The sequence below is a fragment of the Ctenopharyngodon idella genome, chromosome 16 (assembly GCF_019924925.1).
Source record: "Ctenopharyngodon idella isolate HZGC_01 chromosome 16, HZGC01, whole genome shotgun sequence".
NCBI lineage: Eukaryota > Metazoa > Chordata > Actinopteri > Cypriniformes > Xenocyprididae > Ctenopharyngodon > Ctenopharyngodon idella.
In genome coordinates, this window is record NC_067235.1 from 1881594 (window position 1) to 1906293 (window position 24700).

Here is a 24700-nt window from a genome sequence, read left to right on the forward strand (position 1 = left end):
ATAGAAGTGGTAATACTCTGTCCTTCTTTTGTTGCAGGTGAATGACTCGTGAAGGATGGCAGGAGCAGAGGCGGATGGACCAAACAGGAACGGTAGGGATACACACACACGCAGACACTTTGCACGGGAACCAGGAGGATCGCTGAGGTTGAGCAGGTAAGTATTCCTCTCAATGCAAGAGCATGGGAGTAGCAGTCCTAGTGTCAATCGAGACCGGACAGTGAACTGAGGTGAGTGCTGTGCTTAAGTGTCTGGTGGTGATTGCGTGGTGATGGGGATCAGGTGAGCGTGGTTAGAACTCGGGAGAGGGAGTGCGCTGTGATTGGCTGATGGATGAGCCTGGCGGGTCTGTGACAGTGCAGCTTTTGCGTAGCGATCATCTGCAAGCTATCAATGGTCAGCTAAACAAATATATTTAAACACATACAATACACCATCGCATTATCCCTGGATAACTTTTGAATCACTATTATGAATATAGCGTATAGTGAATGACGAATAATGAATTTATGAATTCACTACATTTGTGTTGTTTATATTATATGCACTTAGGCGCCTATTGCCAACAAAACAGGCATTTGAAGCAGTTTTACTCACGACCTGCGGTTCCGACTCATAACCGGGATCGTTATCGGTGTAGAACTGGGCCTTGTTTATGAAACCATAAGCGCAGATCCTGAGGGCTCGAGCAGCCACGGAAAAACACAAGATATTCTCCATTAATTTTAACCAATAAAAAATTGACTGCAACTATCAGACACGACTTTATCCTTATTTTGATAGTTAATTTAAGGCGATTTCCATGGTTATTTTAATGACAAATATCAAGAGCGCATCAATGTAATGCGTGAGCACAAATCTCTCAGCTCCATATAACACTGGGTTCTTTGGGAAGCAAGGTTATCTTTCCCTCACAACCAAAAACACACTTCTTTGGTGACATTGTTGATTTCGTGGTTTAAAAACAAAGTGAAAAATCTTACTCGAGCAAGTCCTGTGCAGTGCTGCCGACGACTTCCGTAAAGCCGAACGAAGCACATTGATGAGTGTGCTCTTGCTCTCTCGCTCTGGTCGATGAGTGTGCGCTCTTCTGGGAGAAGTGCCTGTACAAGGAATTCCACCCTTTATTACGTAATAAAGGGCCATACTCGAAAAAAAAAAAAAAGGCCAAAGTTTGTGAGCAATCTGAAGAGTATTTTTGGCACAGAAATACTCCTTTATACATTCAACTCGTTTTTTGAAACTTTGATCATGTTTAGCATGAGAATCCAACTCTTTAACGGTGTAAATAAGTCAGAATGCATGAAATAGCATTACAGCCCCCCTTTAACACACTTTCTTAATCACTATTATGTTGTTAAAATAATTGTTTAATAACTTTTTGTTGTGCATTAAAGAAATGCACTTATTTCGATGTGTTGACTAACATATTAAAGCAAATGTAAAGTACTTGATTATAATTTTAACTGTCAAATTATTTGACATTACATTCGATGACCTATTTATTTTGAATATATTTTGAATATAAATTGCAACTTCACAATTCCAAATGTGTACAAATATATTTAAATAGACATTTCAGAAGAAATGATGGTTACACTTTATGTTAAGGTGTCCGTGTTACAGTGTAATTATACATTTAAATATTGCGTAATAAAAATTAACTACATGCACTTACTTTGAGGTTAGGATTAGGGCTTGGTTTAGGGTTAGTCGCATGTAATTATGCATAATTTATAGTTATTACTACAGTAATTACATGTAACGTGTAACAAGGACACTACCAAAATTACATTAAATTATATTTTAGTTTATCATAAATGCTTGTCAATACATTCTGCAGTACACTTTATTATTTACCATATTAACTCTATTTACCATTTAAAATAATTATAAATTACACATAAAGATGTAGTTAAGTCCTAATTACCCGTTTTTCATTTAATACAAATTTAAACTATAATACATTTTCATTTAATTGTGACATCATGCTGATAGTATATCAAAGTATATCACAAAAAAAAGAGTAGACTGACACTTATTTTTTGAGACTCTTATTTTTAGTTTAAAATAATCACAGTGGAATACATTTTTTTTGTAAGGGCTGTATCATCACTTTCTGCTGAAAATGATATTCTTATTATATCTCAAGGCAGTCAGGAGTGTTTGGATATCTCTCCTTATTTATCTCAGATGATGCTTATATTGTTTCCTTTGTGTCCTATTCGAAAAATTCAATATTACTGTCCTACCTCACAGTTGTGTTTGTATACTGTATGTTTGCCTTTGTGAATAACTGTAGGATTGTCAGTTTGAAAAACATGGACGTCCTCTCTCAGCAGAACTCAGCAGAGCAAGATCCAGGTAACAGACATGCCAGCGTAAGAGCTCAGATTCCTCGCCAGCCCAAGCCATCACTCATTAGTCTCTGTGTTAGTGACGATTTATGATGGACTGCCTCATTTCACTTTTAATAATAACCATAATTTAGGGGCATAAGAGCTCTTGTCTTTTATTATATTGAAGCATGCTTGCCTACTATCCATCTTCTAATAGCATGAGGCTGTCATTGATTTTTATACAGATTTTTATTCCAATACACATTTTTGCTTGAGAAAGAGGACTCATCCCTGGGGATAAAACATAATCCTCCTCTGACACTGTTTCTTGCTGGATAATGGATGTTCGCTGGGCGACAGAAAAATTATGAAGGAATTATGAGGAATAGTTTAACATCAGAAAAAGGGGGAAATATAAAACCTAACACAGTCCTGAAGAAAACATTGCTTGAGTTAAATAAAGTGTCATGGTGTTAATTAAGAAATTCCCAAATCCTTGTGTTTGTAGCCAATAACTGACCACAGGCTGCATTTGTAAAAACAGCTGTAACCATCAGTGTGATACAGATAATGTACAAAATTACTAAAAAAAAAAAAAAATTGTAAATGCATATTACCAAGTGACAAATGAATTTGCATCATCATGCATATCATGATAAGCCGATGAATATCTTAGAGTTTGATTGGACACAGAGCTTTTAACATCAACATCGAATGATATGAAAACATTTCCTTCTCCCTTTTAAAAGTTAATAGACCTATTTATTTTGCTAGCTACCTAACTACTAACTATGCGAAATTATGCATCAGAGCCACTGGAACAGACCTGCAACCCTTTTTTGGGTCAAAACCACAGAGGCAAATACAATCTTTTAATATCTTCATCTACAGAAAAGCAAAACAACATTATCTACAAAAACCCACGTGAACCTGACTTGCATTCATGCTTTCAGTGTCATATTTCTCCTAAATTAATGGCTTTAGATATATAGGCCAAGAAGTTCACTGTGGGCCAGCACATGATTCTAAAAAAAAAATCCAGTCTCCCATTTCCACCTTTTTATCTGGCACAAAAAGATGTTTTTAATATTCAGGCAATTTAAGCATATCTGATTCTTCCAGGAGGCACAGGCAGGTTGAACCCTTATCACAGCATAGAAGAAAATTACAGCTCTATATTCACCCCAGAAACCATGTCACAGGATCCAAACATGCACAAATACACACATGCACATATACAGTAAACACGCTACACTCAAACAGACAGAGATACACCATTACAACTTTAGATTAGACTTTTTTTTTTGTTTGTTTGTTTTAATTTTTGCGTGGAAAAAAAAACATAGTACACCTGTGCAAACCTCATCTGGGTGCTGCCGTGTTGTGTTGTTGCCAGGGCGTTGCTATGCAGCTTTTGGCTGCCATATCAGGTGTTTTGAGTGTGTTTATTTAGCATGGTTGGGGTGCCCGAATATACTTCAGTCCTAACTGAGTGTAATGTTTTCAGACACTTGATTGCATATTTTTTGCAATTAAGTAAAAAAGTATTATAGTTTAAACGTAGGGTACAATGGGGCTAAAGGTGCCCAAGGGTAAAAGGCACCTTTGATTTTATTTTCCTCTAAACCACTATATAGCACAAAAACTCACTGCACTTTTCAAGATGCGCATGGAAATTTGGTTGATCCTTGATGCGATCGCAGGCAGCAGCGCAAAGTTGATTCTACACTAATTTGATCTAATATTTTATGTTTTAAATGTTATAGATTTAAGTAGCAAATGAGAATCACTAAAATTCTTAAATATATTTTAAGACAAAGGTCTTGTTAATGATTTTCAGTTTTGTTCAAGAAAATTAAAGCAACAGATTTTCAATAATGGAAGAATATGTAAAAGTATGGTATTTGGGGTAAAAAGCACCCCTGCTGTTAGGGCGAAAGGCACAATAATTAACATGATAAATAAACAACCGGCTGACTTGACTCTATTTGATGACATGACATGGTTAGATTTAGATGGTAAATATCATATATCAAGTTGGGTATCCACCTTAGAGATAATACCCATATTTATAAAGAAACCATCATATTTAAAAAATATGATATTTATCATATCATATAATAAAATAATCTTTTTATTGTTACTACTGTATATCTATATTAAATTATTATGGGATCTCCTTCAATGCATTCACAATCTTTTTAAAATAATTTTGTTTCTGTATTTTTTAAATATATTTTTATATTAACATATTTTAATTACAGTATATTTATTGAACAAAAATGAATTATTTTATTCATCAAAATAAACCGAAAATAGTACAAACTTTGCTAAAGTCATTGTTTTGAACAAGTATTAACTTATACATTATTAAACACATATTATTTTAGCTAAAGTATTTGTATCAATACTTGTATCCTCCCCCCCAACCTCCACCACCACCTCATACATTTACATAAGATTTTTAAACAACATTTTTATTATTTATTTTCACACAAAATCTGTTGCTCTATCAATGTTCAAAAACAAACAAACAAACAAACAAACAAAAAAAACATTTAGAGTTTTTCTGCAATCATACACCATGGGCATAGTAAAAAGCACATATTTTTTTCTTAAGGTGCGCCTTTGGCACCATTGAACCCTATATTAAATGCAATTAGTTGAACTTTTGACATGTCAGGCTTCCAAGGGCAGACCCTTCCGGGGGAAGGTGGCTTCCACCTCATTATACAGTGCCCTACTCCCCTCTGTTCCCTCAGATGGCTGTTCTGCGAACCCCACCACCTTGCGTGCTTTGGGGCGCAGAGGTTCCCAGCGAGTGCACATCCCAATGTCTGCCCAGAAACGTAGCGGCGTTGGGTTGCTTGCTCCCTCTGAGAAGGGCTCTAGAGCAGTCAAGTCAGTTTGCTGCTTCAGGGCGCTGCACTAGCTGCTCAAGTTACACCAGAGGCCCGACTCGAGAGACTGGTTCCCTTAGTAGATTTTTTAGCAGAGTGGACACTACTAGGGTCCAGTAAACAGTCGAAAAGGGCTACACTATTCAATTCAGGTCTCACCCACCCTGGTTCAGCGGGGTCCTGCTCACAGTGGTGGACCCTGAGCTGGCTCTAGTCATGAAGCAGGAAGTAAAGGTCCTACAGGCCAAGGAGGTCACAGAACGTGTTCCTCCCCCCAGCAGGGAATCCGGGTTCTACGGCTGGTGCTTTATTGTTCCAAAAAAAGGATGGGGGGTTGCGTCCGATTCTAGATCTGTGCCAACTGAATTGCTCTGTAGGGAAGCTTAAGTTCAAGATGTTACAAATCAGGTCCGAGGACTGGTTTGTCATGATGGATCTCATGGACTTATACTTACTCGTATCCATCCTTCCTCAACATGGGACGTTCCTGAGGTTCGCGTACCAATATCGAGTTCTTCCTTACAGCCTAGCTTTATCACCTCGCACTTTCACAAAGTGTGCTCATGCAGCTCTGGCTCCTCTGCGAATCGAGGGCATCCGCATACTACATTATATCGACAAATCGAATCTGGCAGTTCGACATCGAGATGTCATTCTTGCCCACATAAGAAAGATGGGGCTGAGGCTGAATGCCAAGAAGAGTGTGCTTTCTCCATCTCAGAGGACCACTTTTCAGGTATGGTGTACGGGGTATGGGGTATGATATGGGGTTCGATGATGATGTACTGTAGGCACATCTGTCTTTTGCTTGTATCACTTCGATTTTCTCAGCTGTGAACGAGCTAAAGCTAGGCCAGTCACTCACTGTCAAACAGTTTCAGAGCCTGTTGGGTCCAATGGCAGCTGATACCTTCCCTAGACCAGGTTATATTACCAAGGTTTCTACTAATACTGTAAGACCTATTGTGACGCAGGCCTTCTGTCCTCCTTCCTTTTTTGACGTCTGACCAAGAAAAACTAAATCTGCTCTGCCCTGTTAGGGCGCTAGATGTCTACGTCCACAGAGCTGCCCTGTGGAGAAAGTCTGAACAGCTGTTCACTTGTTTTGGGTCACCTAGGAAAGGGTTCCCAGCATCTAAGCAGAGGATGAGCAAGTGGGTGGTCGAGGCTATCTCACTTGCTTATGAGTTGGCCGGCCAGCCAGCATTCACCTATGGCCGTCCTGCCCCCCTCACTAGGAGTATGGCTGCTTCTAAAATTTCACTGTCAGGAGTTTTCCTCCAGTACGTCTGTGAAGCGGCAGGCTGGTCCTCACTGCACACCTTTGTTAGGTTTTACGACTTTGATTTGGGCTCCACTCTGGGGTCGCTGGTGCTGGTTGTTTGACGCAGCGTCTCGTTCCCTTTTCAGGGAACTATGGTTACATACGTAACTGAAACATTTGGTATAAACAAAAACAACTGCACATTTATGGAATTAAAAATGCAAATATACATTCCTTATTTGCATGCTTCTTTTTCGATGGTCCACTTTAAACATTCTACTAACTATAACTAACTTTGCACCTACATGTCAACTAACTCTCATTAGAGTATTAGTAGATTGTTAGGTTAGGTTTAGAGTTAGTAGAATAAGTTAACATGTGGTTGCGCAGTTACTTATAGTCAGCAGAATGTCTAAAGTGGACCATCGAAATAAAGCGTTAACCTTTTTTAGAGCTGCTGTTATTGTGCTATGTACAATGTCTGTCACAGTTTGTGAATAAAAAGTGTTCGTCTCATGCAGGAAATTCTAAATGTCATTTTCTGTTCCTATTCGCTCCTGTGCCTGACAAACCTTACCATGCTCTGTTTTGCTTCAGCTTTTTGACACTCATATCTCTGCATTCGGTGAGATGTTTTATGGCAATCCTATCAGCTTCCTCGCTCTGGAAGAAGTTGGAAAACCTCAGAGAGAAGTTAGCGCCTGGAAGAAGTTGGAAAACCTCCGAGAGAAGTTAATGCCTGAGCTGGCATGTTATTATGTGTGCAGGGCAGGCAGTTTGTGATGAACTCTGTCCAGCTTAATTAAAGGATGGGCTGCTCACATGTAAAGCTATAGGCATATGAGCTTAGTTCACTCCTATAAACACTCTACTGCAAATGTCCAAAACATCAGCTGTTCACGAGGACTTCTAAGACCTTTTTAAAAGCTGCTCTGGTAAAACGGTTAGCACTTGTAAATGAACTGTAACAGTATACGACTGTTGGATCAGAAACATAAATGACACTTGGGAAACTGTGCCATTTGCTCCTAAAAAATGGGAGGAATATTCATTGATTTTTTGAAACTTTTCATTTGAAACGGTTACTGCTTAGTTTCTAAATCAGTCAATCAATCAATCAATCAATCATATCATATCATATCATATTATATATTTTCCCGCCTAATGCCCGAACTATCAGTGCCATAACTGCCATAGACAGGAACACAGCAGGCATCCCTTCAGTATTCAGATTAGTTGTCATCAGAATATTTTTTTTCAATGGCTGATTCTCAAACTGTTACCAATCCATCGTAAATATGTGATTGCAGTCTTTTAAAACAATATAACAGTATTTATTTATGTTACTACTGTTACACCGTGTCCTAACCAGACGAGACGCGTCGCGACAGCGCGACACGTGATAAAAGGTATCTTTTTCATGTTAATCTGAGTTTTTTCCTAACCAGCCGCAACGATGAAACGCGACGACTCTATTTTAGAAACGGTTTCTATTTCTCCGCGACGTCGCGACTGGAACAGCAACACAAAGTATGGCAATGATAATATCAGGTACTGTTTATGTGCTTTATTTAATGTTAAAAGTGTCTATGTGAGTTTGAATATCATTCTGTATTTCCAGCTTTTGAGCTGTAATGAAAACAACACTGGCTAATTCACCTCAGATCTTGAAAATAAATAAATGGGCACAAGAACGTTCAAACTGTCAACTCAGTGCGAACAAACAAGTGTATTCTATGACAAAGATTGGTTCAGTCACTCCGTGTGTACTTTAAATAATGTTTAAATGGTGTAATATTTATGAATTTTACTATGTACTTGCCCATTTCATTGTGTCTGCTCTGCTCTTGCCGAGAGAGCCCGCCCACACTCTCTTCTGATTGGCTGTGGTTTTTGATTGATTTTATGGCTTCTCATTGTCGCGTCGCGTCTAGTGTGGACAGTCAAATTGCTCGTCGCTGGAATCTTATCGCATCGTGTCTGGTTAGGACACGGTGTTAGCCTACATTTAGACTGTTTCAGGCTTTGAATATGAAGTTAAAGGTCAGTGCAGTCTTAACTAGGAAATCTCATTGCATCACATCACATTATTTGCAGACAATATTCTTTTGCTCTGTGCCAATTGTTATTTTATCTATTTATGTTATAGCTGAAGTCGAAATGTATGATATCGCAGTATTACATGATGATATTAGAAAGACCAAACTAATATTATATAAAGATGGAAAATGTCACTCTGTATCTAGGTTGAATAGAAAGTGAATGGAAGTGAATACCATTATTGTTATAATTTTAAAAGTTCTTTTGCAAGGATCCACAGAGTCAAAAATAAATAAATAAATAATGTGAAAGTGCAATATTATATCACTAGTAAGTCTTATTGACATACATATACTATTTCCTGGGAATGAACCGGATGAAAAGGGTAGCTGATTTTGTGGATAAAGTAAATCTATTTATAAGAACAAAACTGTAAACATGACATGTCACTCTTGTATAATTTCATTTTATACAAAATTTGATTAATTATGCATTAATGTCTAAACATGCTTTGGCAATATAACGACTCCATTGTCTGTTTATACTGGCAAGTGTTGTCAAATGAAACCAGTTTAACAGAGTATGATCTTGATGATAGCTGAATGAAGATGTCAAATATTTGCCATTTCAGTGGCACTTGCTTGGCTGGCACAGGACAGGGCATCTTCTGTTCCACCTTTACAGTGTAAATATGCTTTTGTTGATGTTGATAAAATTATATCAAGTAACTGCCTATAGCAGGGCTCGACATTAATGCTTATCCAGGGCAAGTGAAAGAGAATTTTACTTGCCCGACTGGACAAGTAGCCTGATTAAAACGTCAATAACAACAACAAAAAAAAAGTATAAGTAAATTACTAGGGAATCACCAAAACACCAGAATGACTCTGATTTTATTACATTATTACATTTCTGTAAGTGGTGATTGATAGTGGATAATAACATATAATGTATAATGTACTGACCGTAACAAGGTTGTGCTGTTGAGGCTCGCGCAGCCTTGGGGAGAAATCAACACAAATGAGTGCAGCACACACAAAGAAATTCAATAAACATTCTGTGGTAAAAAAACAAAATGTGGAGTAACATATGATACAGTTAAGCAACATCACACAACCAGCTGTTTTCATTACTTAATGATTCAGTGCTTTGAATGAATCGGTTGAGTCACAGATTCAATGACCCATTCATAAACAACTGCCTCATTTTTGAATGAATCAGTCATTTGAATGAATCAGTCGATTGAATGAATGACTCAATGACTCACTCATTAAGACGGTCACTTGCCATTTAGTTTCATGTTTAAAAGTATAATTCTTTCCAACATTTCTTATTTATATATTTTAAAAAACATATTTCAAACAATCTCATGACATTATTTAATGAAGTTGTAATTTTTCAGTATAAATTATATAATTTGATTGTTAACAGCTCTATATTGTCTTATTATTCTAATTGAATTTATTGATCAAAATTAAGAATTTTAAATGAAAGATGAAGCATACATTTAATAAGATTAGTGGGGAAATGAACTTTATAAAGGTAAAAAATGCCCTTGGGGTAAATATCACAAATATGCAGATTTAAATATGTCAAAGCTGATAGGACAGATGAGAATATTGTTTCAAAATAAATTATATTTGCAACACAAAAAATTCTATTTTTTTCCACACAAGCAACTTTTTTACTTGGACAAGTGAATGATTGATTTAAGCATATGACAAGGCCTAATGTCGAGCCCTGTTAGTATTCTTGTTAACTGAAGTAAATGGTTAAATTTAAGTATTTCACTTGTTTTTACATTAAATACAACACAGATAAAAAAAAAAAAAAAAAAAAAAAAGGCCCCCGGAAATCAGTGCCAGGTGCAAAATCTTACATGTGTGAATGAATTTTCCTTTTTTGGATAAACTATCCCTTTAATCATTTCTCCTAGAAATGTTTTTTAAATGAATAAATGCAAATCTAATAATACATGCTTTTTGCGTGAACGTGTGTTTAGTTTACATAAATTTCAGCACAAATGAAACGGTGTGTCTTGTTTTTCTTCTCTCGACTGGCTTAATGAGCTGCACTACTCAGTCAGTCGGTGTGAAACAACATGGAGATGTGTTCATTAACAGAGGTGTACCAGCAGTATACAGGAACGGCCATATTGATCTGTTGTTTACTCAAGGACCTACAAAGACTGAGTCCCTGTTGCCGCCAACCTTTTCTATCAGATTAATGAAGTGACCGCACGGGTAATAGCCCTTCAGCTGACAAGTCCATTTTAGAACATGAGAGACACTTCTGTCTTTCATTATTCCAGGACAAAGCATCCCCCCACCCCACCCTTCATTTTCCTTATCAACATCATATTTGCTTTGTCCTTGGGGGACAGCTCTGGCATTAGGGACCTGCTCTTACCCTGATCAGCATAAACAAGCTCTGATGCCCTAATATGTTTATTTACCCTCTATTTAACTGAATGTTAAATCAATCATCTGCCTGCTCTTGCCACCAGCCCGTGCCAGTACATCCATTTCGGTTGCCCACAGGCTGACAGAGAAGCAGCGAGCCGCACATATGTCTGCTGTCAAATGTGACAGAAATGGAATTCGCGGTTTTTCTCCCTCTCACTTTCTTCTTTTTGTTTCTTTGTATCCATTCATTCTTTTACTTATTCATTGTACGCAAAAGCACCGAATATTCTTATTGGTTTGCACCAACAGTGGGCTCCAAAAGTCTGTTTCCATTGAAACTGACGGGGCACAAATCAGATCTGAGGGGGGCAATGCCCACTTTTTTCCCCTCGTTGCTCCGGGCCTGGGTACAGCAAGTCTCAAAGTGTTCCACTGTATAAGCATTGTGCGTAATGAATGTGACCAATAGGAGATAAAGTTATTAGTTCAAGGTGCGGGTGATTCGGCATTGGTTTATTACTGTCGTGACCTTTATATTGAACTGCCTGAACGCATGCCTTATTGAATTAGCCGGCATGAATTGTTGGATGTTGACCTACATGAACAACAATCTCAGAGCAGTTGAGCATGTGAATGATGTTTCTTTGTTATTTAGATGACCTCTTAAATACCGTACACCAGTGTTTCCCAAACCTTTGTAGAGTGTCGTACCCCCTGAAGTATTTAACATCCTTCTGTGTACTCCATCTGTTCCACTTAGACTGCAGTCACACTTTTTCCATTAAGGGACAATATTTGCCCCCTTAAATTGATTTTCCCGTGCATTTTTTTACCTTTATAAATATCTTTATAAAATAAATAATGTTTAAAAAAAAAAAAAAGTTAAATATGCAATGACGGTAAAAACGAAGTGTTACTTTTAAATATTAAACTATAACCACCATTAGGGGGCAGTAAGTCACTCATCGGGCCCTATCATACACCAAGTGCAATGCGATGCCAGGTGCGACCCAAGTGTTTTTTGCTAGTTTCAGCCTGACGCAGTTATCATTTTCACGTCCAGCACCACGTTGTTTAAATAGCAAATACACTCGCACATATCTGTTCGCCCATGGACGTGCTGGTCTGAAAACAAGGTGTGTTCAGGTGCATTGTTGGCGTGTTGCTATTTTGAGGCAACTGAAAACGACTGCGCCATTGACCAACAAAAACCTGGTCTAAAGTTGATGGCGTAGTATTTTTTTTTTTTTTTATTGTTATTATTTAAAGGGCGCATTAGTAATATGTAATCTTGTTACACACACACAGGAACGTGCAGCACACAAACGTGCCAAATATTAAAAATAACAGGATTACAATGTAAAAGATTATAGTGTACATAAAGATAAAAATGCCTACATGTCATAATGGACAGTCATTGCATGTATCATAATTTGCAGTTATGACAAATTAAATGGTGCAAGCGCACCTGGCTTTTAAAGGGAATGGGAGATGAGACTCTGATTGGTTTATTGCACGGTACGCCCAAAACACAGCCATGACTCATTAAGAGACTAGGTACAACCCTTTTAGACCATGCGCCTGGTGCACTGGCCACCTGCACCTGCGCCATGCGCTTCAGACCATAGATCATTAAAATAGGGCTCATTGAGTCATTCATTCATTCAGTAATGAAGCAAATGGCTGTATTTGTGAAGGGGTCATTGAATTATTGTTTCTCATGATTTGTTCGAAGCCACAGATTCATTCGCAAAACACCACTATGTGTTTCTTGAAGATGCACAACAGTTCTGCTGTGGCTTTCATTGGAAATAGTCAATTATTTCATTGCAAAATAGAAACAATACTGACAAAACTGTGTTTAAAATGCACATCGCTTAATATTACCTTTTTGTTTGCTGAAATGTTGTATAAAATCAATGTCACATTTGCAGTCGTGTGGATATTCAGGAAAATTGCATTCTTGCTTGTATAAAATATTATCAACGTTAAAAACAAGAACTCACACAGGGTATGTTTCTGTATCGAAGATACACTAGAGGCAGCATTTTGGCAAAAAAAAAAAAAAAAAAAAAAACTTGGTTTTAATGTTATTTTAAGGTGGTGTAGAATAAAATAAACAGCAAAACTCAGCATTTTGTTTGCGTAACCCCTCTGTCACCTCACGAACCCCAGGGGTACATGTACCAGTTTGGGAATGACTGCTGTACACAATTGTAGATTACCTTCAAATCTTGGTGCCAATAAATCAGATTTTAGCAATAAACATGTCGACAGTTAAATAACTTTAAGTATCTTGGATAGGAATATTGTCTTCACCATGACAAATATTTGTTCAGACATTGGTTCAGAGTATTTTTGTTGCATGTAATTCAAGTTCTTACCGTATGTAGGTTTATTAAAACGAAAATCACAGTGAACTTAATACAAGAGATTTTAACAATGTCTATCTGGTAAAAAGAAGTTTAAAATGAAAGGCAGGGTAAGCGATTCTGGAGATATTAGCAATAGCAAGCTATCTTTGAAAGCACCATCATAAATCCACGCCTCCTCCAAAAGACATGAACGCACACAGCAGCAGAGTCTGCAAAGCGCCACAAGAGACGGCGTTAAATTACCTTGTACCACCTGACTGCTGCAGATTCATTTCGGCTTTGATAGTGTTGACATAGAAAAGCATAAATCCGAAGACGTGAACAGCTCCAGGTAGAACGCCACGGGTTGCCATCTCCTAATTATGACATGGTGTGAATGCAGCATAAGCTCCTTGTTTTGGTTTAGCAGGAACTGTAAAAGTCATCTGCTGTTTGTTTGTGGCGCTCAGTGACTGTCTGTCTACAACTCTGCGTAGCCTCATGAAACACGCTGATGATGTGTGATGATGTCTGTGTGAGCAGGTGCGCGGAGGTATGGAAATACATATGCTGACAGGCATTTGGTCCGAATGCAATGATTGGATAAACATGTTTTTGGTCCTGAGACTTTCACAGAAGATATATATATATATATGTATTAGGCCACTTCCATTATTGATTGCTACTGGGATGTGAAGAGAGTTTCAACCAGTATAACAAAAAGTGTTTATGAAAAAAATGGCCAACCCTTCTTTTAAATTAATAAAAACAGCTCGATTACAACACGCACACACACACACACACCTTCATGTTTTATGGGGACTCTCCATAGACATAATGATTTTTATGGTGTACAAACTGTATAGCCTAAACCTACCCATCACAGAAAACTTTCTGCATTTTTACATAAAAAAACAAAAAACAAAAAAACAAAAAAAAAACATCATATAATATGATTTATAAGCTGTTGTCGTCATAGGGACCAAAAAATGTGCCCACAAGGACAAGGATTTCAGATATGGCCATCTTTGTGGAGGGACATTTTAACCCCATAATTTAGGTTATACACACACACACACACACACACACGCACACAGTCAATGGCTCTCTCACTTAAGCATTCATCTGTGGCAGCTGAAGACAAATGTGGTAGTTGTAATATCTGTTAGTGAGATGATGAATTGGTCTGTACTCTGCCATGCCTGAAAAGTGGATCACATATCTGACAGTGCATACTGATGATTTTGAGCCTCTGCAGGGAAAAAGGAAAAACTGAGCAAGACTTCAATAACACGTAATTATCCTTTTAATACCCAAAAGATAAAAGTATTAAAAAGAATGAAAGTCATTTTTTTTCTTTTTTCTAGTAACAAAAATGAACATTAGGTGCAGATATTTCTTTGTGTATGGTATTAAACACATACTATATGTACAATAAATACGGGTATTAAATACAGAAAGGAAAAAAAAGGAAAAGTTTGTGCTGTATGTGACACTTTTGTATCATGCTGCTTGATGCTAGTAATGTAACAGTCTAACCTTACTATCATGACATCATTTTGATATATTCGGGGGCCTCATTTATAAAATGTGCGTACACAACGATCTTTAACATAGAAAAATGCTTTGCAGGGTCTAAGCAGGCATACGCACTTTTTCTTGTGGCAGAGAGTCGAAGAACTGGAGGTATTTTATATATATAAGAAACAGTGGTGAACCGGCGACAGGGTCATGGGCGGCCGAGGCTCATTGATGCACGTGGGGAGCGAAGGCTGGCCCATGTGGTCCGCTCCAACAGACGAGCTGTTGCTTAAATTGCTCAAGAAGTTAATGCTGGTTCTGATAGAAAGGTGTCAGAATACACAGTGCATCACAGTTTGTTGCGTATGGAGCTGCATAGACACAGACCAGTCAGGGTGCCCATGCTGACCCCTGTCCGATGTTTGATTAACATTAATGAAACAGACAGCCAATATATTAAGACCTACTGTATCACACAGATCTAATATAATGTTACACATCAGATGTTAACCAAACGTTCACTTAAGACATTACGGATAATGTTTGTGTGAATACTCGCCAAGACAGATATTTTTTTGAAATGCTGTAATTCTGTGTATATGTATATATCGGGATCACAGCGTTTTGTGCGCGCGCTTCAGATCTGTCAGTCAGCGCGAGAAAGATTGTTTTGTTTACATCAACACATGTTTGAAAATCACATTTCATTGGTTCAAACTCATGCCATTGAGAATTCACTATGAGTATTCACAAAGTTGGAATGCTGCACTTTACAACAATACCAAACTTGTGCTGAGGGAAGTGCTAGTCGTCCAGAAGCAAGCAGTGAAAAACGGCATTTTTCATGGTCAAAGGAAAGGTACTCCTCTCAGAAAATGTACAAATAAAGATATTTTTTATATGTTTAATTGCTATTTGGAGCATTGGGATTGCTAGACGAGGGCTTAATGAATTCATTTTTGTGAGAACCTCCAATTCGACCAAAATTGACATTTTTCACTTGTTTTGCCTGTAGATCGAAATTAACCCGTACGCATTCCAACTCATTTTGACAGTATATATATATATATATATATATATATATATATATATATATATATATATACATATATTCTGTCAAAATGATACCTTTACAATTAAAGGTATTGGGATTTGCAAGCGAATGTGCTCAGTTGTATTAAATCCCACAGATAAAAACACAGCCTGCAAATATATTTGGAAAATAAAAAATAAATATGAGCTTTTTTTCATCCAGCTTTAGGAGACAGTGTCTCTCACTAGATAAAAAAAAAAAAAAAAAAAAAAACATCCTTGCCTCCTAAATCCATTTTACTATGCAGATGATAGTTTTATCCTAATGGAAAAACCATTAGGGTAAATATTATGCAAACGAAGTGGCCCATTTCTCTCAACTCCGTTCACGGCCTCAGGGTTTGATAATGAGCTTCCATGTTTTCACAGAATGACAATTAGCTAACACATCTGAAGGATGCATGCAAGGCATATGCAAAGTTATAACACAACTGCAAGGTCTGCAAATAAATCCTGCTCATTCACCTTAAGACAGTCGGGAATTTCTGTGGCATTCTCTACAAAAAGATATATACCGTTAGCAGTGTGGCTCATCACTGAAGAGAGTTAGCATTCTATGTTCACAATATTAAAATATGCATGAAGCATGACATATTGACAGCTAGTCCCTGCATGATACTACATACTTATGTTGCGTAAGACTTTGCATTTTACTGAGATATTGCATGGTGTTTGGGTACACAAATGACTCTAAAATATTACAGGGAAGACCACACTTTTGAGTGAAAATTTCTCAGGGTAAAGTTTAATTTTGAAACCTCTATATGTAGGTACACAGTGGTTCACTTAGACTCTTTTTTTAAATAACATTGTGTCAGTTATTATAAGACTTTCCAGTGTTCAATTCAAGTCAATTCAAGCACAATAATTCAGGAACACTAGATACTGTACCGCCAATACATCCATTGATCTAAATTACAAATATTTACACATTCCCATTTCTTAGATAGTAAAAATTATTGTTCAATAAGCAGATTGTGTGTTCTCAACTCAGGTTTGGCTAATCAACTAATAAAAGGACAGTACTCTTTTAAAACTGCCTAGCTGGATTTATTCAACTCAAAATAAGCTCATTTATATTTGTCTTACATTCAAAGCAGTAGTATACACTATTTGGCTACAATAACTAATATATGTAGGGGTACCTTTAACATCTTAAAGTGCCCCTATGCTTTCTGGATATTACCTTTCATGTAGTGTGTAGTAAAGCTGTTTGTGAATGTAATAAATGGAGTTTTTGTCTCACAAGAAAGAAGTAATTCTGAACTGCCTGAAACATTGTCAGTAATTCCACACTGCAAGCCTGAGTAAGTTGGCAATCACTTACATCAACATTTTTAAGTTAAGAAATTCAAAGTTTAAGTAAGCAGAACTGGCAGATTTTTATTTGGTACTTATGCATTTTAATTGCTCTTAACTCATACGTTTCACTATATTTCACTCAAAATTATAATGTAATATCAACTTAGAAACTTAACTGGCTTTATCTAGTTAATTTAGTAAATGATAACTTGTTAATTGGTAACACAATGTTTTAGCATTAGCATAGCATATCAATTGCTGAATGAGTATTGCAATATAGAACATTCAACATATCTGTTCTCAAACTCAGCTCATGCTCCACTTGTCACCATGATGCATAACCACCCAAAAACCCCAACATAACAGAAACTCTTCTAAATTAGCATAGCTAAACATTAAACACTATTAAATCCCCCACTTAACATTAATCTTGCACAAAAAACATTATATAACACTTAATTTTACCATTTACTCTCCCTTTCGAGTGTCACTGCGAAGCATGCTGGAAAATAGAAACCTCAGCCCAGTTTCAGTTAAATTTAAGTTTGTCTAAATTAAAAGAAACAAGTTCATAAAACTCAAAACAATTATACAATTTTGATTATTTAAAATGTGTCAGTTTTGTGAACAAACAAAAAAAGAAAGTGCTAAATACTCATAAAAGTTAATTTAATGGAACTAATTTGTTTCATTTAAGTTTACCCTGCTCAAACCAATTAATTATTTTGAGCATTAGGGTTTACACTTTCTGCTCAAATCTACATAGGTTTGTAAAATATTTACTGGACCATTTACTGAACATAACAATAACAATATAATGTCTATGGCCTAATAATGTCCAGTCTGTGGTTTTCATTGGCTGCCCACAAATAACGCCTACGTTGCCCCGCCCTCAAACACTGTATCTGTAGCTGAGGCCTGGAAGTGTTTGGTTCCTGTTGTCTACATGTCAAAAAGATGCTGTTTTCTGAATTCAAATCCATTTTGCTGCACTTCCAAAGGATGAGGAATCATGTTGGAATTGATACGGTAAAACTCAGAGGCTGCATCCTTCCAAGGCTGCATTCGAAGGCCGAATGAATCACAGCGGGACGACGAAGGCCATCCCAATTCGAAAGCTCCTTCGAATCCAGCCAACAAATGTGCCTTTGTTTCCTGGCCTTGCCTTCGCAGCCTTGCCCATCCCAAAATTCGACTGGGCTGGATTTTTTTTTTGTTGTTGTTGTTGTTTGTTTTGAAAGATATATATATTATGAGAAAATTAAAGTGTTTTTTTTTTTTTTTTTTACCTTTCATTAACCTTTTAGCGCCACTCAATGAATGTTTGATTTCTGAACTTTATAGCGACTCTTTTGGACATTGGCCGTGTTTCCACTGTCGGGCCAAATACTAGTGCGCGCCAGGGCCAGTCGCGTTTTCACTGTCACTTCCAGGGCTTAATTGGGTCTCGTCGGGGCTTCCTTGGGGCCAACGGCCAGGGGTTTTTGGTCTGCCAAATACCTTGGTCCAAAGTGGGCCAACTGGGGCTTGAGGAGTGGTCATGAAGAGAGGCAGAGTTGGTCAACACCGCTGCTCATCTTCCATGTTATTATATCAGGCTACCAGCTAACTTCAACATTTAGACATTTTAAACAACTTTCAGCTCAAAACTCACTTTCAGACATCAGTGAGTGTTTGAAATAACTTCTTTGCAATCCGATGATGATTCTGATCACCATATGAGGCAGAAATATACTTATATGTGATGCTAAAGTCTACTTATGCTAACCATTGCAATAATAAATACACATATGTTTATGGAAAAAAACAGAGACTGCTTGAATAACGTAGACAAATCATATATGATTACAAATAAATACAAGATTATCTGTCTCTTCCTTGTGCCTTTGTTGATTCTGGACAAATGCATCCACATATTTGTCATAAAAAACATGCAGTTAGGTTAACTCATATAACTCATAACTCCTGTTTTCTTCTCATGAGCTCCCTCTGTTGCTCTGGCTTAAAGCATAACAGTATAGCGAGACGGAGAGATCGCTCAAACCTGCTCAGATTGCATAATCTTGTTGAAAGCATAAAACACAAAAGCCTTAAAAAAAAAAAAGCCTTAATAGAGTTTTGTGCGTTCTTGTAAATAAATGGAAGCAGGTGCAACCGAAGAGTTGTGTTTTCTTTTTATGTGAAATGGTAAATATCAGTTTGATTCAGCATGAATGATGTGCACTTCTGACACAAATTAATAAATTTCTGTTACTGTAACATTTTTACTCTAAAACATTGGACAAATATCAATATCGAAATATCGACTTCAGTCATGCTCATTTTGCGAGTTAGCTAGGTTTGAGTCAGCTGGTGAAATGGTGAGGTAGTGGAGGCGTGTTAAGAGCGGGTTTTAGGGTGCTTTGAGGTCCGAGGCTATTGGCCCTGCCCAGCACATTGTTAGCCCTGACTAGGCCATTTGAATGCGAGCTTTCTTGTGTGGTGTTGTGTCTCCGGTTAAAGAGCAGCATGGTCTCTCTAGTCCTCCCTTCCTCTTTTGGAGGAAATTCTGAAATCACTGATGCAAAATTGATGCCTTTTGCCCTGAATTCTTCTAATTAAGTACCTTTATTTAATTCTTTTCAACTTTCATAAACTGTTCATGCACAGTTTTTCCATGCCCTATGGGGAAGCCTATCGTCCAATTAAAGTTGCTCACCACACATCCAGAGAGCACACATGAGAACACAAAGCTTGAATAAAGTCTCTTGCATGAGCTCTGGCATCGTGAACTGCAAATCTAACCAGTTTACCTCTGCTCTCATAGATTATATGAACGTGAACTTGTGTAATGGCATTCTAAGAGAAAAATCAGATGGAGCATACTAATTTAATCCAGTCAGTCCTAAAGCAAACTATACAAATGCAGATGCCTCTTTTCTTCAACATTTCTTCCGCAATCCTTCACCTCAACCCCATCTTTATTTTCATAATTAATTCTCATGGCAAACACAGATCTCTTTTTAAAGCCCCTCCATTTTGACAGAAATACTTTAGAATACGGTTTCTTACTTACTGCATAACTAATAAGGAATTACTGAAGAACTAATAAGGAATTACTGAAGAACTAATAGGTAATTCTTCATTAACACTTATACTGTTAACTACTAAGGAAAATGTGTTAACTAATCAGTATGTAATAGAATTTTATGATTATGTTAAGTAACAGTTAGCTAATCAATAACTAATGAATTCTGTCATATTTCCTGAAGAACTACTATTAATTATCTACTAATTAATGTTCAAGAAAAATAACTATGAAGTAACTACTAATGAACAAACGCAATTATATTGAGTCGTGGCCCTTTATTTACTAATGTTATCAGTAGTAGTATTATGAAGTATTAGAGGTTTTTGCCTGTGTGGTAAATAATTGTTTTGTGAGCGTGTTCTGTAAGAAAATAAACTTTGGAAAGAAACCCCACTCCCACTCTAAATGCCTTGTTATAGCCAACTTACCACAGATGAGTTTTTATATTTCATATACAGTACTGTAAGTGTGTCTGTTTTCCTCAGCATATCACATTGAGTAAATTCCAGTATGTAAGTCAATGACTGAGTAATTAATAAAGAATTATCAAATAATTCTGCAGGAATTACTTAGAACCTGGAACAGTATTCTAAAGTGAAAAAACAGGGAACCCATTAGCAATTAATAAAGGATTATTAGATAACTGCACTAATTACTTAGAACCTGAAACAGTATTCTAAAGTGAAGATGTAAGGAACCCATTAGTAATTAATAAATAATTACCACATGATTCTGACTCAAATCAAACTTACACTCTGAAAAAAAAAAAAACAACAACACTATTAACGTAATAATCTAAAAAGCTTTGTAAAATACACGACACAACCACTAGTTTACACGATATCGTCCTTTATTTCAGATAAAGAAAACATTTCTTAATGCATAATATTTTATTCCATTTTAATTTTAACATGTACACAACACTTACATTTAAACTTGTTTAACAAACATTTTAGAATAAAAAGTTAAAACATTTAAAAGCAATTCAAGTGTAATCATCCGGCCTCTGTTATCCCGTTTCCAGAGGGTAGCGGTGCTGGATCTCATGCAGGAGTTGGGCACATGTTCGGTGAGGAAACTGCTAACTTCAGACCGCCGCCCTGTGTTTCACTCATTGCCGAAAGATATGCTATGACTGACTCCATAACCTGCCCATAAACAAACATAGCTCTGAGAACAAATTTTAACATTATAAGTAATCAGATTTAGTATATTTAGAAATAAAATAATGTGTTTTATGCAAGGGATCAGGCCATCATGCAAAAAGACCGATGGGACACTTGTTAGTTAGGTGACTGATATCGCGTACCTCTATGTTGATATTCCTAAAATAAAATGATTTACAGCACAGCAATGATTTTATAGATAAAATAAAATGCACACAAACCTGTATTTCGGCGAAGAAATGCACCAGAACTGCTCTCTCCTGAAGAGGATGAATATGCCTGCGCTCCATAGGGGGGAGGGGCGGGGGGAATAACAACACAAAAACTACCAACACTGAAAAAATAACTCAAAAATGACTCAACAGCCTCATCCCAGCGTTTGGGTAAATAAATAAATAAATAAAACATTTTATATCTGTGGTAAGTGGGATAGTTATGGAAAGGCAGTGAGGGTGGGGTTCCTTTCTGAAGCTGATTTCTTACAGAACATGCGCACAAATTTCCCATACAGGCAAAAACTTCTGAACAATTTGTAGTGATGAGTCTTTTTGGGAGTGCAGCATATAAATGCATATTTAATTTCCATAATATTAAAAGTGGTGGACTGTGACAAAGTAGTATTAATTTTACTCAAGTAATTTTGAAAATGAATCATTTTCTGTTCATTAGTAGTTACTTCATAGTTATTTTTCTTGAACATTAATTAGTAGATAATTAATAGTAGTTCTTCAGGAGATATGACAGAATTCATTAGTTATTGATTAGCTAACTGTTACTTACCATAATCATAAAATTCTATTACATACTGATTAGTTAACGCATCTTCCTTAGTAGTTAACAGTAGTGACTTAAGTGTTAATGAAGAATTATTAGTTCTTCAGTAATTCCTTATTAGTTATGCAGTAAGTAAGAAACAGTATTCTAAAGTGTTACCCAGTTTATCATTTGCGTGGATTCAGAGTAGTCTCATCAGGTAAAAACCATAACTGGAATTCTTCCATCAAACACGTTCAATGGAATGATAGTATCTTAATTTTGGATAACACTTTATTTTAATGGTCCCCTTTAGACACTCTGTTGACTAAGCAAAGACTTTATAGAAAGATGGTGCACTCATATTAATGGGAGAAAGTGCAATGCCCAATATTTCGGAATAAGTCCCACCTCCAAAATAAAAGAGCCAATTGCTGATTGGTAAAGTCATCTCGTCACTGCTGTGAGACGTGCACTTATGGCTGCACATGCACATTGGCTGGTCCAGCATAAGATACAACATTTATGGGACAGACTGATTTGAAATATGTTATTTAATTGTGAGTTCAGCAAGCAGTTTTTGAGATTTCAGGATTCCGCCATTCTTGTAGATAGGAGTTGGTCTTGGATACCCAAATTAGATGCCCGGAGGCATTGTAAATATGGCCGCTGAGTGAACACAGCAAATTTCCAAAACACACTTCATAGATTTAGACTGGAAACGTTTACCAAATGATCGGATGACAGACGCTGAGTTAATATTTGAAGCAGTGACTAACAGAAGTAAGACAAATTCTCAGGGAGAAAAAAAAAAAAAAAAAACATAGCAAAACTTGAAACTAAATAACATACAAATAACTGAAAAAAAAAATAAATTAAAATTAAAACAATGCAATAAATGGAATGAATATTGCAGCAATGTCCTGCAGCAGTAGAATTGTTTTGCTTGCTTTAAATAAAGGACATACTTTTACCTCTTAAAATAAAATCTTCATTAAGTAGATGCATGGTATAGGCAAGACAATATACTGTATAGGCTATATATATTATTTGCTGCTTGGGTTAAGTTACAATCACTGACCTAAAACAGTTGCTTGCTCACTCCATTATACATGCATTCATAAAGCCTTCATATCCACATATACAAATGATGCATATTGATCTTTTTTTTATATTTATAATCTAATGTATATTTTTTCTTTGCTCTTGCCAGCAGCAAGCTCTAAAATGGTAACATTCAAATGAACGTGTCTTGATTAATTTGATCCAGATTTCATCGCTACTTAAAAGTAATCATTTTACTGAAACTGTAATGAGCATCAGCATGCTGTCTAAAACACGAATGATGTGTTTTTAGAAAGCTGAATCCTGTAACAACATATAAGCAACATTTATTTAAAAGTCATAAAATGACAGTGCCTTTTTAAGCACATCAGTTTGATCAATATGTGGATGTCTGCACACAAAACACATTACCATAAGGTCTCTAAAATCAGTCTGTTGTTGAACATATCACATTCTGAGGGAAGCCAGATATGCCAGGCATTTCATGGAGAGAAAGTTCTGGTACATCAACCCATTGATTCTGATAGACGAAAACAGCTGTCAGATATAATACCCACTGCCTTTCATCTCAAAAGCACATCGCCTCTGGGATACAGAAGGTATCTTGAAGAAAACACCCTGACAACAATAAAGAAGTTGCATGTAGCAACCAGGCAATAAGCTCATGCAAAATATGAGAGTAAGAAAAGCTGAAGGAATATGCTGTCAAACTCTGCATTTCAATCACAGTTGCGTGATGATGGATGTTTGGAATGTATGTATTATTTCTACCACCCAAATATTATCGTTAATGTTGTTCTCTGTGACATGAATAGATGATCTTAAAGGCCACTTTAGTCCACAAGAAGCTCCCCTCCAGAAGCAAAAGCACTAAAAGCTGAAACATACAATATTAAAACCATGCAGGCAAAACCAAGGCTGCCTCATACTGAACATGTTAAGAAATTGCTGAATAAAAATTCTTGCAATACATGTTGGGTTGCGACAGGACCCCAAATAAACACAATGTGAAAGTGGCATGTGAATCTTATGAGACTTTTCACAGAGTGAGCATTACGCTTTAGCTACACCTTTTGAAGTCACAAGTTAATGATTTGGATAGCTGTGGTTGAGGGCAAGATTAGGTGTGAAATATTCATGTTTATTGGTGTGACTAGACAGAAGAAATGTGTTAAATGAAAAAGGTTTTTCCATACATTGTGGATAGCATATTTGGTTAATATGCTTATCAGATTCATATTTTAATGTCAATACAATCATGTGTAACAGGTAAACTCATCAAATGTCTGTCCAAATGATGGAATAATTTCATACATTGGTCTGACCAGCCGCTCATGTGTCTCCATTGTGTTCATCTGCATCATCAGACAGCATCCTTCCTGAAACATACAGTCTTATGAAAGATAAAAGTGAAATATAATTCAATGAA